Source organism: Amblyomma mixtum, chromosome 3 (genome assembly GCF_055824585.1).
Source record: "Amblyomma mixtum isolate Tamu chromosome 3, ASM5582458v1, whole genome shotgun sequence".
NCBI lineage: Eukaryota > Metazoa > Arthropoda > Arachnida > Ixodida > Ixodidae > Amblyomma > Amblyomma mixtum.
The window spans coordinates 9,309,277-9,320,647 of NC_143014.1; the positions used below are offsets into that span (position 1 = coordinate 9,309,277).

General features: G+C 47.5%; 1 pseudogene; it reads left to right on the forward strand.

Moving 5' to 3' along the window:
* The first annotated feature begins 6,835 nt into the window (after positions 1-6,835).
* On the forward strand, positions 6,836-11,371 carry LOC149349188 (uncharacterized; annotated as a pseudogene).

Consider the following 11,371-nt stretch of genomic DNA (forward strand, 5'->3'; position numbering starts at 1 on the left):
TAATGGATTGAAATATAAAAATATCTTCATTATACTTCATATCACACAAGTGTTCGCGGTGAGGTGTAAGCTACGAGTTGGAGGCGAAATATTCTGCTGCGAACCATTGCAGAGACATAGTGGTCAACGACATTGTTGAAGTTGTGTTATACGTACGCCCCAATATAATTTACCTGGGGCTAGTAGGTGGGTCTATAAAGCGCAAGCATATATTTATATATACATATACCTTTGTGGCTGCGGTTCCATCCGACTCTCCATCGAATACGGCGTCCGGGACCGCGATCCTTTTTTTCGTAAGCCGCTGCACGAGGTCAGCTTTTGAGACTGCATGTGTGAACATAATTATAACCACAAGGCTCGCACTACGGATCGAAATTTTAGGGGCCGAACGAATATAACACGCTAGAAACATTGTATTCGCACAAAACAATGCCTGAATGCGTGCGACTTGTGCGCGCATGCCGACGACCTGAACGGGAGATTATAAACAAACTCAAAAATGCCAGAGTCATCCACACACTCGCCTACAGCGCTCCAAGGGCCGAAAGAAATTCTAAACCGCGAACTTCACCACGCGGATTTCAACTGGATATGCATCAATACCAAACGGTCGAATAACATAAATTCGCAGTTGCGTCATGTGTCAGCAAATGTTACGAATAAAATTATATTGCCTGTAAGATACACAAAGTTCATCGCAATATATACGCATGCAGGCATACGGCAGAATGCGAAAGGATTTGCACTCACCTCCTAGCTCCAGCACATCTGCAGTGTAATACCCTCTTTGCCAGGTCGACAATCTGATCTCCAGTAGGCTCTCAGGTTTTTCCTCTTGTCCGTGAGGCTGTCCGGCTTATAGTCAGTGATGAGCGAAATACTCAAAATGTCCTTGCCACCGTCATTGTAGCGCACATACGCGTGAGTTGGCAAATACATATTTGTTAGAAATTAACCGACGCACGGAGTAGAAGATCCTATAAAATAAAAACCCGAAGTCGGTGTGAAACAAAATTACTGCTACAAGCGAGTGCGAATATACCTTTCAAGGGGAGTTGCAAGCAGAATGTCTTATATAAAGGCAACACGAAAAGTCCAAAAACTCAGAGGTTTGTTTACCGCGCACCGATACCACAGACCGTTTTGCCGATATGTCGAAATGCGAGACACAAAGTGTAGTCCCGCACTCCTCGTCATGCTAAGGTCCCTAGAAATCTTGCTAGTCTGCTGCTAGCGCGGAACCAAGTATATCTATAAACGTTGCGCGGAACTCCCTGCGGAACCGGTTGGCTGCACCCCGGATGAATGGCAGGCGGGGGGGGGGGGGGGGGGGGGGGGCGCTGGGCACTTCTCGGAACGCCATGCCTGCTGCAGCTGCGGAAGTGTCGCGCGCTGCTACCTGGTCGCGAGCCCAGAATACTGTTTTTTTTTGCTAAATCCAGGAACGCTGACTTGCGTGTGTGTTGGTGTGCGTTTTCTTATGGATGTGTGATGGCGTCATGTCTAGACAATCTGACAAGCGCCTCACCCTGCCAGCTCAACGCGACATCTGCACTTTCTCTCGGATTTCTTCCATCTAGTTAAAAATGTGCGAAACGCATTTGTAGGCAAAGGGTCGGGTTCACGTTCAACCGTTCCGAGAAGCTTGGAAAATGGACAGCCAGAGTGATTCTCTTAAATTCGTGCCGAAGATCACCAGCATGCACCTGAATAAAAAAATGGCTGAGGCTTAGCTTAGGTTAAGCCTAGTCAGATGCGAAGCATATTGTCGCCGAGTTGCATATCGAGCACGCCGCTTGGCTAGACGTTCTTCACGCTCTTCATCAGTCTCTGTAGCACGCCGCAACTTTTGCTTCTCATTCCAACGAGCAGCCCTGTCTCCAGGAGGCATCTCTATCCCGTGTACGCCTAGCAGAGGCAGGCGCACCCCCTTGTATACCGCCGCTCCAGCATCACGTGTTCACTACAGCGCACCTAGCGGCAGAAGCAGGAAACACATTGGTCGCGACGCCTCGCGCGACGGCGCGAGCTGGGGCCCCATTTCTCCTATGTCGTTACGTCACGCATCACGTGGTCCTCCTTGGTCGCGACGCCTCGCGCGACGGCGCGAGCTGGGCCCCCGTTTCTCATCTGCTGTGACGTCACGCACCACGTGGTCATCCTTGGTCACGACGCCTCGCGCGACGGCGCGAGTTGGGCCCCCGTTTTTCATCTGCTGTGACGTCACGCATCACGTGGTATGACATGGAGGTCACGAAAGGTCAGTGGTAACGACACCGCCGCGCTCGAGGAGCTGGGTTGGGCTATTTTAGTATGCTTCGCATAAAAATTGTTTGAGAAAATGAGAATTGCCAGCATTCCAGCTATTTGGTGATGACAAATTAGACATCTTTTTATTTATCGCACCTATTTAGGAAGCTCTTATGACTTCGTGGAAGCAACTGAGTCTTTTGTAAAAAGAATGAATAATCTCATCAGGATAACCACCGCGTGTGTCGAAAGCAGCCAACGATCCAATTGTGGTGATGAATTCATTGTGAACAAGGCTTCCGTACTAATAATGCTGGGTAATGTTCTTGATGCCAGGATATTTTTATTTAAATTCCTCACAAGATGGTATTACAATTCGACACGGCAGCAGTATTCAGAAAAGCGAATAGGATGTAAAAATAAGCGGGTTCCTTTTACTTTCGACTCTGGAGCACGCGCACAAAATTTGTTCGCAAAAAAAAAAATGTTTGCGTCGCTACGCCGATAACCGAGGGATGCGCGTCGGGTAGACTTCGTGGGTCTATACAATTAGAAACTAAGCTACTTGCTTAGTATATGCTGCCTGCAAGGTGAAGACTGCTCAGTATTATGTGCTAAAACAGGTTGACGACTTTGGCACGCTGGCTGATATACTGAGGTCGCAAATTATTCCCGCTTAATTGGGCCGCTGCCGGGAGAATCCTCCAGTGGAATCGGCTGGGAGTAAGGCGCCCAAAAAGGGGATTGACGAGGCGCTATTCTCCGTATGTCACAAGATCGATCCTTGCAGCACTAACAAAGCTGGAGATTTCCTCAGCCGATGGGGACAGCGCGTTCAACGCGTTCTTCCGCGCTTTGCGTCTTGTTGTCGTCCGCTTGTTTTCTGCTCGCCGAGTATGCAAATATGGCTGAAAGAAAAAAAACGAGGTATATATCTAATAACAAAGCACTATAAGAAACTTGAGAGGGCTGACCTACATAGCTATAGAGCAGCTGCACAGAGGAAACATAGCGGAGGTATATGATGCGGCGGTGTCCGTGTAGACATGCAGCAATGTGGCGTGGTGCCGCGGCATAGTCGCGTTTGGCTTTAAATATTGGTGTTTTGCATTCGCTTAAGCAGGAAGAACTGAGGCATCATTCGTAAGTTCTATTTTCCCTACTATCTGAGGCGACCGACATAGTAACAGCGTATTTGGTGCCAGTCTGAACGGTATGATTGTGCCTCTAAACATCGGTGTTTTGTGCACTGCCGCACCACAAAAAAAGCGAAATGGATCAATCACGTGTGTGAGCTTGCCATCGACATGAACCGAAGAGATACGCGAAAGAGACAGGCCGGCCACGCGTGGCAGGATTGACGAAAATAGCTAGCGCGACGTTCTTCGACACCTCATTCTCAAACAAGCGCGTGAGCGCCCATTCGTGGCGTACCTTAATCACTGCCGCCGAATGCAGTGCTAACAAAGGTGCGCTCCATCTCCATCTGCACGCACTGTCGGTGTACGTTTCCGTCGGTATCGTCGGGGCGCCCATTCAACGGGCTAGGCTTTACTTTGTGTAGAAAAAGAAAACAGGACGGTTACGATCGTACGTAACGTGAGATTCAGCGATATATCTGTTTAGCATTTAGTTTTGGGGATATTATGGTGTAGTGATCATGCAAGGGATGCACCCCTGCACTGGCAGGCGGCTGTTCCTAAGCCACCCGTAGGCTTATGTGACTCTGGTTGATCGTGATATGGTAAGCGCGTTAATGAACGGTGGGTGCGTTGATCATATCAACATGTTTTCCATTTTCCACCACGTCAGAAGCCCGCGTATTTAATAACAAAAAAAATTAACGCCTCCAATGCAAACATTTTTCGCGGAAACCATCTCTGAGAGCCAGAAATTCAAGTGGCTATAATAGGCGTAATCCGCACGCCAGCAGACCCAAAAATCTAACTCAGAGAACAATGCCATAAAATGGAAATATTAGCGTGTGAAAGGACGAACAATGATCAGACAATTAAGCAACATTAAGCAACAGTTTTAGGCACCCAAACTGGATTAGGCACCATGAAATGCACAGTACTTCGCCGAGGCACTGTAGCCGTGGATGATGGTCTCCTTAAATTAGTATAGACACCTAACTTTTGGGTGCGTGTTCTTGGTTTGTAATTACGCGTAAGGCATTATTATACATGGAGTACCAGCTAGCATTCTCTTACGACCGCTAAAAAGTTTATAATCGCATTTTTTTTTCGTCCAGAATCGGTTTCGGTTTCAACACTTCAATGAGGACCGTGATGTCAACGTGCGTTTCAACGTCACATGAGACATGCACATTAGTTGTCATTCCGGCAATTGAGGAAGGTTGACGTCAGCACTGCAGTAAATTAAAACGAAGCAGCGATTATATGGACATTATATGGAAGATGCTACTAAGCATGAATCACCATGTGTTATTTCCCTACGACCATGCTGTTTCGGTTTTGTTTCAACAGCCGAACGATGGCTATGACGTCAGAGGGGGGCTCAGCTCACTGAAATGAGCCGGCTCATTTGAGCGGCTCACCGGCTCACTTAAATCTGCAACAATGAGCCGGATGTTTTGAGTGATCCGTGCTTCTTTAGGAGAGAAGAAGCCGGCTCTCTCTCTCTCTCGTTCACACTGAGCCGTGCCCGTGGACGTCCCGAACCGTTCCATCGGAGCTGGGTCTTCTGGTGGTAGTGGTTTATTTTTAAAAATAAAAATGAAGCAAAAGAGTGTTGCCGGCCGCGGCAATTGCTATCTAATCTCTTAAGCACCCGAGCTGCAGCAGGCGGAAATGAAAGGGAAAGAGAGAGGATAGTGAGGAGAGGGGAGCAACAGCAAGAAAGGACAAGGGAGAGCTTTATACACTATTTGCGATTCCGCGCCATGGAGCGAGACGGCAACTGTTCTCCTGCGCTTCCTGGCAAGAGTCGCAACCAACCCCTCACCTCCGGCTGTCTTTTGAACCGCTCTTTTTAGAGAACGAGTGAGCCGTGGCGCCGTACGTGGCTCAGTCATGGAGGAAAAGTTTTTTTTCCTCCATGGGTTCAGTTAAAGTGAGCGGCGGTTCTTCTGGAGAGCCGGCTCTCTCTCGTTCAGTGAGCCGTACCGCTCCGTTCCCTTCGGAGCCGTCTTCTCGCTAAGCATTGGCGAAGAATGGCGCCGTTTGTTGACCGCTGCTGTTCGAACGATGTCTCACGACTCTCACTGATCTTGCATCGTGTGTTGATGCAACACTTCGAAGTCATTTTTCTTCGAAGGAATTAGTGAAAATACCTATCGTTATAATTCACTATAATTGATTAACTAATCACTGTACAATCATCAAATTGGGTGTCGGGGTTACATTTTGTCCTCTGTATCTGATGCTACCATTAATTTTATCCTATCCTGATTAGTTGGCGCGTTATTCGTGGAAGAGAGCGTTCCACCGCAATTGACCTTAATCGCGAGTATATCAGCCAAAAGAGGTTTTCGCCTTAAAAACGCGGGTGCCAGCGGCAGTGCACACGCGGAAACAGCTGAAGGCGAGGGGGTGGTTGCGAAGGAAGGCAATGCAGTTGCTTTCTCGCACTGGCGAGTCGCCGATCTGACGTATCCGACCAACACCCTCTAAAGAATTTTCTAGAGGGTGTTGATCCGACCACAACCGGCTCTCTCCCGCGCGCCGAGGACTTCGGAGTATAAACGCGCCTTTAGGCACGGTCAGCACGGGCACGGCTCACTGAACGAGAGAGAACCGGCTCTCCAGGAGAACCGCCGCTCACTTTACTGAGCCATGGCTCACTCGCTCTCTAAAAAAAAAGTGGCTCAAAAGACCCGGCTCGCTCCTGAGCGACCCATCTCTAGTAGGTGCGTCGCGAGTCTGCTGCCTTGGACACTTGCTGGATATTCATCGTTCTTCAGCAGTCTGCGGCATGAGTTCTGAAGAGGAGAAAAAGAGACAAGACATACTTCGAGGAAGGCAACTCGTTCATCCTCCCACGCTCGACGGCGTGCTCGAGACGACGCGCAGCTTGGTTGCCCGAACAGCCGAGCTCCGAGGCTAATACCGGCCCCTCAACCCCCTTCGCGGTGCCAGGGGCAGGAGAAGGGAGTCGCATGCACGATTTGGCAGAACTGGCGTCGGGGCAGCCAGAACATGCTTTTTCAGAATGTACAGACTCAGAGCAAACTGAAGGCAACACTCCGCGGCTGGCGCAGCCCGCATCGCCTTCGCCGACTGAGGACGCCAGCTCATTCGCGTCGTTCTTGGGAGACTTTGGCGATGAGACGCTGCCAAACTCGACTACTACCAAGGCAACAGCCATAGTACTCATTATGGCTTTCGTTGTTGCCCGCGGGCTACCATGGACCGCATTGGATAATCTCCTGAGATTAATCGAGGCCCTCTTCGGAGCTCCCCATAAAGTTCTTTCAGCAAGTAAGTACCTCTCCCGCAAACTTTGGGCCCACCATGCTACTGAACGCCACTACTTCTGTGATACCTGTGGAAACCCCCTAGCCTGTTCCTCTAGCCAACTGCACTGCTCAGTCTGCAGAGTCACAACTACCGTGTCTCGCATGAACAACAAAGGGCACTTTTGTACTACATTCAGCATCAGGGAGCAAATTTGTCACATAATATCGAAAACTAAGGACTCATTGGCTGCAAACCTTGACAAGATAAAAGAAAAATTATTGACTGGATCCCGACACATTGAAGATATCACCGATGGAAGAGTATATCAAGATCTTCGGAAGAGCAGTGCCTTTAACTGGGGGGATCTTACCATTCTTTCTAATACGGATGGCAGCCCATTGTATAAGTCGTCGAATTCCTCCGTGTGGCCGATACAGTTCGTCATCAATTAGCTGCCCCTGAAAGAACGCCTGAAGAATGTTGGCATAGCAGGGCTTTGGTTCGGAAGTAAACATCCCGACATGGTGCTTTTCTTGGACAAATGTATCGACAAAGTCTCGTCTTTTGGGACTTTAACGTGGCAACATGCATCAGGCACAATCACATCTGCAGTCCATGTCATATGCTGCTGTGTCGACTCCCCTGCACGAGCCCTGGTCTGCGATCAGATGCAGTTCAACGGGTACTTCGGATGCCAGTGGTGCCTGGCCTGTGGTCAACGTGAAGAAGGTATGTTTTTACTCTTGTGATTATCATATTGGTTATACATGTGGACAGTGCAATGTGTGTATATAATATGACACGAGCGCTTGATAAGAGTCAGAGATGCTGACCTTTGCCACTATATATGGTTCTCTTTCAGAGTAAGTTGCGTCATAGCGTGCTCTGCATGTGCTGAAATCAAACTACGTAAACAGGATTTATCGTAAATTAAAAGGGAACAGCTTTCCAATTTTCCAACTTTCAAGGGAGCAGCTTTCCGCTGCTTTCTGCTGGCAGAAAGCAGCGCTTGTTGACGTTTCGGGCCAGCAGTTCAGCTGTCGTCAGCAGCTTTGTTCATTTTTCAGTTTGTTCAATTTGTTCATTTTTGCTATTCTCGCGTCTGGTTGCCACCATCATTTGCATTGTAGCTTGTGCAACTTGCTGTAACAGCTAAATTAAACTTCTGCTTCTAATGTCTCTGCTCTTTCAGGTGTGCTCCACTACACAGATACGGAACGAGCTACGGAGAGGACATCCCAAGGTGTGCTCCAGAACATGAAGTTGGCTTTGCAGCTGAAAGTAGCAGTGAATGGGCTGAAGAGGCCCCCATTGTTGACTTGCCAAACTTCAACCTGGTTCGCGGCCAAGCAGTTGAGTACATGCACTGTGTCCTGCTGGGGGTCACAAGGCAATTTGCAGATCTGTGGTTCGGAACATCCAATTGCCAAGAGGCATTTTACATAGGTAAGGCTATTTTCCATGCATACAATGTGACATAATAATAAGTATGTTGACAGGGGCAGCCATAAAGGTGTGGTTGACTTCTGTGACTGATTCTGACTCATGTTATATGTTAGAGAGTCAGAAAAAATATATAGCCCAAGGCGTTTGTGCATAATTTACCCTAATGGTGCTCCCGTAGCACCCCCCCCCCCCCTGTAGTCCTTAGATCTGAATCGGACAAAGGCAAGGTTTCCTCTCACCTTTGAGAGACTTAAAATGCTGACCATGCAAAATTAGCTATATGGCATGGCGATAGCAAAGCAATAGCTGTATTTATTTGACAGAGGCTGTTCTTTGTGATGATTGCCTTGCAGCCAGAATTTTGGGGTCTGTTGCAGCATACAGGGTGAAAACTTTTCAGTGGTGTAATGATAAAGAATTGATGTGCTTTTCAAGTAAAGAGAGTTATGATGGCGCATTTTTATGGTACAAAGGCATCTACATAGGGCCAAAGAACGCCATCGCACAAGGTATTTTCGATTACTCAAGGTGGGGTCCAAACATCTCATCCCTGATAAACCAAGCACCAGGCCAAGGGAAATCTTGTACCCATTGTGTCACCGGTGGGTACCCTGCGGCACTGGGGGATTGAATATCGCACCTCCCGCATGCGAGGTGGATGCTCAACCACTTGACCACCGCTGTGGTCAAGAGAGTTAGGGTTTGTTAATTTGGAAACTAAAGCATGCCCAGTAGCTGAATCAGTGGTCCGGTAGTTTAAAGTTTTGCATGTGTGGGGCGAATATGAAGGGTAAAAATACCAAAGCTGTTGGTGATTTGCTGATGACATTCCCTTGCTGAATCACTCAGCAGATGAACTGCAAATCACGATCAATGAGTTAGACAGACATAGTAAAATGGTGGGTCTAAAAATTAACATGCAGGAAACCAAAGTAATGTTCAGTCTAGCAAGGGAACAGCAGTTCACATTTGGGAGCAAGTTGCTGGAAGTGGTACAGGAATACGTCCACTTAGGGCAAGTAGTGACCGCTGATCTGGATCATGAGAGGGAAATAACTAGGAGGATAAGAATGGGCTGGAGTGCATATGGCAGGTTCTCTCAGATCATGAATGGCAGTTTACCAATATATCCCTGAAGAGAAAATTGCACAACAGCTGTGTCTTACCAGTACTCACCTGCGGGGCAGAAACGTGGAGGCTGACAACGAGGGTTCAGCTTAAGTTAAGGACAACGCAGCGAGCCATGGAAAGAAAAATGATAGATGTAACATTAAGGGACCGGAATTGGGTAGAGTGGGTGAGGGAACAAGCGCGTCTTAATGACATCCTAGTCGAAATCAAGAGGAAGAAATGGGCTTGGGTAGGGCATGTAATGCGAAGGCCGCCGGTCCTTAAGGGTAACGGAGTGGATTCCAAAGAAGGCAAGCGTAGCAGTGGGCGGCAGAAAGTTAGGTGGGCGGATGAGATTAGGAAGTTTGCAGGCATAGGTTGGGTTCAGCTGGCGAAGAACAGGGAGGGACATGGGAGAGGCCTTTGCCCTGCAGTGGGTGTAGTCAGGCTGATGACGATGATCACGATTTGCCTAAAGAGCTGTTTGCAGACTTCGCGGTTCTTTAAGGGATAGCTGTTATGACACTTCTAATTTAAAGTGCCAGGCCCAAGCTTCTGCTTTGTTTCTTGCTTATAAGCATACTGAAGACAAATTTCAATTAGCATTGCTGGGCTACAATGGTCTGTAATGACAAGTGCTATGGCCACTGAAAACAGAGCTTTTATAAGCTGTAAGAAGTAAAAATATAAAATGCAAATACCATCAGCACCAGCCACTTTTGCAAACAGAATGCAGTCATCAGAGGCCTTTTCAGCAACATATGTGTTTTGTGCTACTGCGCAAAACTTAGCATCTCCCAAAAGAGCCATGGCATCAATTTTTACTGATAACGAAATTCGGATGGAATGACCCTCAGATTCCCCTTAATTTTGTACCTCCTTTGTGCTTAATGTAATATGTGCGCAAGCTGTTTTCAGTGTGGGTAATTTTTTTTATTTAAAGACATGAAAATCTCTTTGACAAGACATGAAAGCTGTGTATTTTCGATATTATTGTTCTGGTCTTTCACTGAAATTCTCATGCGGAATTTATGTAACACTCTGTAGGTAGTCCATCAGTCCTGGCAAAGGTGAATCAACGCTTGACAGCGATACGGCCGCCTGATGTTGTGACACGGCTGCCTAGATCGTTACATGAAAGAGCCTTCTGGAAGGCAGCTGAGTGGAGGCATTGGCTCTTATTCTACTGCCTGCCATGCTGTTGCGGCATCCTGCCACTTCGGTACTGGAACCACTTTTCCCTCCTCGTGGAATGCATCCATCTTCTGTTAAGTGAACGACTACGCCCTGAAGACCTCATACGTGCTGGTAAGCCTTTTTATCAGTGCTACCAAAATGAAAAGCATTGCTCTGAAAAGTGTGGCCGGAGTGTGCTTGCTAAGAACCATTCCAGAAAAGTAAATGAAGTGACCGAGTGCTGCAATTTCACCTGGCTAGAAGGATAGATCTGAAATTGCTTTTTGAAAGAATATGGGAAATGAATATTTGGCTTATTTTGCTATCAGAGTCAAACCTCCAGTTTGACTTAATACTTGTGTAAACATCAAGAAAATTTTGGTGAAAACTTCTCTTCCCACGGCTTCATGTGCAAAGTGGGTTGACATAAAAATAATTCCTGCTCCTAAAAACTGTCCTACAAAGGGCTTTGACAGCTTTTGGACTGCATGTAATTTTCAAAAGGAAAAGTGAGACACTTTCTATCGCATTCCCAAGCCTCACATGATATGCAGAAAACTCTACACAAACAATGTTTTATTTACTGAGCGTGCGGGAGCGATTGCCTCAGTGCTGTGCAGTTTTCTTCGAATGTGCGCTGAATTTTGTGACAGTTGCAATTATTTTTTTACTTTATTTTTCTCACAGATGACATCCTTCACAAGTTTGTGGAGCGAGCCCTGGGGCTCTATGGTGTGCGCTGCGTGACGTTTAATGTGCATCTGCTTCATCATCTTGCCAGCAGCGCGAGAAACTTGGGACCCTTGTGGTGCAATTCTGCACTTGTCTTCGAGGGGGGAAGTGGGGAGATAATAAATTGTGTCACAGCAGCAAAGGGTGTGCCTAATCAAATCATTGAACGAATATCCATGGTCCAGTGTCTCACCGAGTACCTGATCACAACTGCACCAAATGCCAAGGTTTGA